Here is a 5,786-nt window from a genome sequence, read left to right as displayed (position 1 = left end):
TTTTAACTTGTCTGTAAAATATAGTCTTAGGCAATTAATTTGTGTTCATTTTTGTGTTAATTGCCTAAGTACATGTATGAATGCAGATGCAGGGAAATATTATCCCTTTTTGGGAGATTTAACATGTATGTTTATCTGGGTCAAACCCGTATGAGCGATTATTAATTGCAAATTACTAATCTTTGAATACGTATCCCCTAAGCCTGACCCAGGCAATTCCTTACAGTTTAATTGTCTGTTTTGCTCACCAAGGCTGCATTTATTTATCAAAAATGCAGTAAAACAATAATACTGTGAACTAATATTACAATTTAAAATAGCTGTTTTCTGTGTGAATATATTTAAAATGTAATTTGTTCCTGTGATCAAAGACATCTTTCTAATATGCTGATTTACTGTTCAAGAAATATTTCTTATTATCATCAATGTTGAAAACTGCTTAATATTTTTGTGGAAACCATGATAGCATTCAAAAAAGTTGTAAGATTAAAAATAAAAATAAATAATACTTTTATTTATCAAGCATGCATTAAATTGATCAAAGAAGACATTTAAAATGTTACAAAAGATTTATATTTAATACATGTTTTAATAAATTTAATAAATAGCCCATCCCGAGCAGAACAACGGTTCGCTGACATTTTACAATGAAATGTTTCAATGGAGTCTATTTATACTGGAAACAAAATGAAGAATTTGATAAAATAATTTTTACCTCGGTGGGTTTTCTCGTTGGTCGTTCATCATCTTCCTTGTGGATATTTGCATTAAACAGACTACAAAAAATAAGGAATCTACAGAATCCAAACAACGAACAGCTTGGCACCTTCATAATCCCCGCTCGAAGAGACAAGAAAACTAACTAACCAGACTAACTGTTCAAACTATATTGACTGATTCTTATAAATGACAAGAGTGCTCTCATGCAAATCAGTCATTTGGCGTTTTTTTTTTTTTAATGCAGTCAAATGCATGCACACACGCGTCACCATAATGTTCAGTTAGTTTCATTATCATGTAATTTTTAGTTTTGTTTTCTTGTTAATCGTGTTCCTTTGTTAAGTTTTCCTGCTCCTTATTATTAATTCATATGTATCATCTAGTAGCGGAGATAGCGTGGGTGCTTGGGTGCGGCCGCCCCAGGGCCCTGTGCCAATTAGGGGCCCCTCAAACGCCGCCAATCTTGCGTCACTGGACAGGAACGGGGCCCAGGCATACTAAAGCTCACGTGATTGACGCCGGCTCGGGATAAAATTCATGCAGGACAGTCGTGCCGTGTACCAGCTGCTTTGACGCGGTAATGTGTGTTTCCCTGCCTGTTTGCCTGCCTTTTGGATATTTGTCATTAAACTTCATGTTGGAACTTGTATTCTTATGTCTGCCTGAAACTACCCATGACACACAACTACTTTCACTTTGCGTCTGCTCCAATTTCCAGAGAAACATGCTAATTGGTGGTTCAAAAGAATAAGGCAGAAAATATACAGTGCTGTCAGAAGTTTGGAATAGGAAACATTACAATTGTTTAATGTTTTTGAAAGAAGTCTCTTCTGCTCACAAAGGCTGCATTTATTTATCAAAAATGCAGTGACAACAATAAAATTGTGAAATAATATTTCAATTTAAAATAGCGGTTTTCTATGTGAATACATTCAAAATGTAATATATTTAAGAATAGATGAATTTACACCTCATCGTGACTGATATCTGAAGCAACTGTCAAATCACGGCAATCGTATTGACCAGTGACAGCCTATGGCATCATACTACCGCAACCAGGAAGAATATAAAAGTCCCTAGAAAACATGTCATCCATGTCTTGTCTAAAAGGACTCTGCAGGCAGCCCAGAGGCAACGAGATGCAGTGTTCTCAGGAAACAAGGTTTACAGTCGTAACCCGAGACGTTCCCTTTCGAAAGGGAACTCGCTGTCACGAACACACACGGGGAAAGACAGATCCAAAAGCAGTATGTTTATTAAAGGGGTAATCCGTACTCACAATCCAGTCCAAGCAAGGTTCAAAATACAATAGGCAGTCCAAAACATAAAACACCAACAAGTCACAGGCAAAGGCAGGGCACAGAAAGGTGAGGACATAGAACAACGACTCTGTGACAAACACTAAACAGACAGGGTATATATACACACAGAACTAACAAGGTGATGGGAAACAGCTGTGTGCAATGAACAGATGAGTGGCAGAACAGAATGCTGGGAAATGTAGTCTATAGTGAATGACACCGTGAAAACGAGGACCTCTAGTGAACCCCAGGGAAACACAACCAGACACTGTGACACTCGCACTGCGTCCTGAGACACTTATGGAGAACAACATGCCCGTGTCGCCATGCTGAGGGGAGTGCCTGCCAAAACAATGGCTGAGACTATAACACAATAATGGCAGCTTCCAGCAGAAGTACCAAAACCACTCACCGCTTCTGCTCACACATACTGTCAGTGACAATACTCCCTATTGCCACTGCCCGAGCTATCATGCCACAATGAGCTCAGTAGAGCGGTGGCTTCAGCATAGAGAGAGAGGAAGCTAACTCACCCAACACACTGATTATCAGGGCAGCCCACATAGGGCCACAGACATATCATCTATCTGGCTCAGATAAGCGGAGGCCTTATCAAGTTTCAAAGGCTTGGAACCAACATCTTAACTGGGAAGGGATTCCTTTAAGGTAGGCCTTTAAGGTAGGATTAAGTTCCTTATTCCTTTAAGGAGGCCAAGGGCCTACAGGAACTCTGACCAGTCACTTTTAGCAGGACAATATGTCAACCCCTATAGCCACCAGGGAGGCTGGCCCGGTCTGCTCTGAGACCAAATCTAGCCAACAGCCTGTCAGTTTCCAAAACAGAGCCTCTTATCATAACTTGCCTCATGAAGGGTAGCCAGATGAAAGGCGCTGCAAAAAGGCAGTAACCAGCTCACACCAGATAAAGAGACAGGCATCCTGGGGAGCAGGACTCAGATAAGCTCAGGTTTGATTTCCAACCCTTACAATCGAGGGGAGTTACTCTGCTTGACCCTGGACCTAGAGAGTGCTATCTTTTTCAAAGCACTTCGGAGGCTGGGTACTCTACCTAGGGTCCCTACTCGACTAAGAGACGACCTTAGAACAAAGGAGTACCTAACAGCCTAATAAAATGTATCTACCAGGGAGGTCTCATGAGAGTCTTTCGCCTTCTAACCAGACTTCGGGAGCGGAGTACTCTACAGAACAACCATCTCAAATAAGGGGAGTATTACCAAACTCAACTTAGCAAAGCATTGCCCAAGCTCTAAGCAATAACAGAGAGGCTCCATAAAAGCCTGCAACATGATCTAACTCAAGGGAGCTAGGACACAGATTTAGCTGAAAGTGCTAAAAAACCTAGCTCAACCCGGAGGATCGCCTTCAAGGTGGCCAACTACAGTACTTGATAACGAATCTAGAACACTAGGGCTAATGTAAGGGAGGCTTATGTGAGGCCTACAACCCAACCTCATTCTGCACCATACCAGGGAGTCAGGCTACTCATTAGCTAGCACGCTAAGAGCCTAGCTCCAACTGAAGGATTGCTTTCAAGGTGGCCTGTGAGGGCCAACTACTGGGTAGCACGTCAATTTCTAGCAGAATTAGACACCGGAGGCCTGCTGGCCTTGGGATACTTCCTCACACGGTCAACACAGGCGATGTACTCAGCCTAGCACATTTTACCCTAAAAGCAATGGGAGCATGTGGTCTCATGCAAACAGACTGTCGAGGAGGCCTCCAAATGCAGGGCCTACTATTCCAGAATGACACGGGCATGCGCTCGGGGCAAGTGTTTGAGCTCTAAGCGAGCATACTCAACACCATCCTAAATAGGAGGGAGTACTAAATCGGCTCCACCTGAGCATCATTGGTGCAGGGCATAAAGGGCTTCAGAGCTCTGGGAGCAAAGTGTTCTCAGAAAACCCTCACCCTTATTCAAGGGGGGTTGAATATCAGCCTGACCCAAAACAAGCACTCAAGGATAGAGACCTGAACAATAACCTGACTCTAGCTCCAAGACATGTTGCTATCTGAGTTAAGCTCTCAAGGAGCAGCCTACTCTGAGCTACTGCAAACTAGGAGGTGGAGATGCTGCAGCAAGCAACCGCCCTCTGTCTGAGAGACGCATTCCTAAGTACAAAGCCTAGGCCGGATATCAGGGCGGCCCAAAAAGGTTTTAGGGCCGACACACACGCATTCATGACCTTCCTGGAGCTCAGTGGCGTGGTGGCCTCAACATAACGACTCTCTTGAGTGAGGGGAAGTTGTGATACAGAGTAATAGTCTGGGTGGCCTTAAGAAAGGGCAATCACCTAAGAGAGGAGGCCAACTCACTCAATACAGGGGAACTAACTACCTGAAGCTCAGCGGAGCGCTGGCTTCAGCATAACAACTCTCTTGAGTGAGGGGAAGTTGTGATACAGAGTAATAGTCTGGGTGGCCTTAAGGAAGGCCAATCACCTAAGAGAGGAGGCGAAAAAAACACTCGCCACAGGGTGATTATCAAGGTGGCCCATAGAGGACCGCACTTGAGGTCATGATTTATCTGGAGCTCGTGGGCGCGGAGGCTGCAGCATAATGCTCTTTTACTCCCTCAGTGAGAGGAAACTGCTTCACTTAACCTAGGGTGCCTAGCTTAAATTAGAGACGGCCTGGTAAAATGACTCTCTAATTGAGAAGGTCGTCCCAAGTCACCCACTACAAGTGATGTTTTGTTCTAATGCTACACTTTTTTAAAACCTCATAAACGACTCTGGTTAGAAGAGGCATATAGTATTGGTGTCACAACAACATACCCTTTTCCCTTTTTTATTTATTTTTTTAAGATGAACAACATCCCCCTAATCCTTTCTATAGGGAGCTGAGGTCACTTTACTTTCACACAGTGGTGAAGTGACCTACAAAGCTTCAACCTGTGACTTGGGGGCCTAATGTAAATAAGGCCTGCCATATTCTTACAGCCTGAAAGGATGCACTCACTACCAAGCCTGATGCCAGGCCATCAGACGGGTTCCAAATCATCATTGGCCTAGTTATGAGTGGCTGTAGGAGGCGGTAGGGCACAGGGGGAGAAAAGGAAGAGGAAAGGGTGAATGTGCAGACCCTTGGAGGGAAGCACCCTTTCAGTGGCGCAAGGCCCTGATGTTTTCCTTGGGGCTCTTATTATTATTATTTTGGGGGCTTTTGGGGCACTTAACATGCTCAAAAACTTTGCACACAGGTCAGAATTTGCGTCCATTAGGGCCGGGCCAAAGCTGGTACACGGGAGTGTCAGGGTGCTCTGAATATATACAATTTAGGAAACATAACATTATATTGTGGTAATTGAGCCCGTTCTCATCCTTTGGCGGCATATGTGACGCCATATGACAAAACGGCGAAATACTACGCACATGGCACCCTTTAGCGTGAATATAACACGCAAACCCAAGGCGTCATAAAGTTGACTGGCATCCTTTAGCGTGAATATGAGACGCAGACCCTACCCCACACCTAAACCTACCCATCACAGTGCGTGTTATATTGACGATAAAGGGTGCCATGTGCGTAGTATTTCGCCGTTTTGTCATATGGCGTCACATATGACGCCAAAGGATGAGAATGCGTTAGGTAATTGTGATAAAATAAATGAAATTGTAATTTGTCTACAGAACATTATAGAGATAAACTATATTATAGTGATTCATTTCAGAATGAATTGTTGCTGTTGTTTTAAAAAATTAATAACAAGTAGATTTGTAGAAGACAGTACTTAAGGCTAAA

The sequence above is a fragment of the Siphateles boraxobius genome, unplaced genomic scaffold (genome assembly GCF_051911475.1).
Source record: "Siphateles boraxobius isolate OS27281-9 unplaced genomic scaffold, OSU_SipBor_1 13, whole genome shotgun sequence".
NCBI classification, from domain to species: domain Eukaryota; kingdom Metazoa; phylum Chordata; class Actinopteri; order Cypriniformes; family Leuciscidae; genus Siphateles; species Siphateles boraxobius.
Note: the sequence above shows the minus strand (reverse complement) of the source record.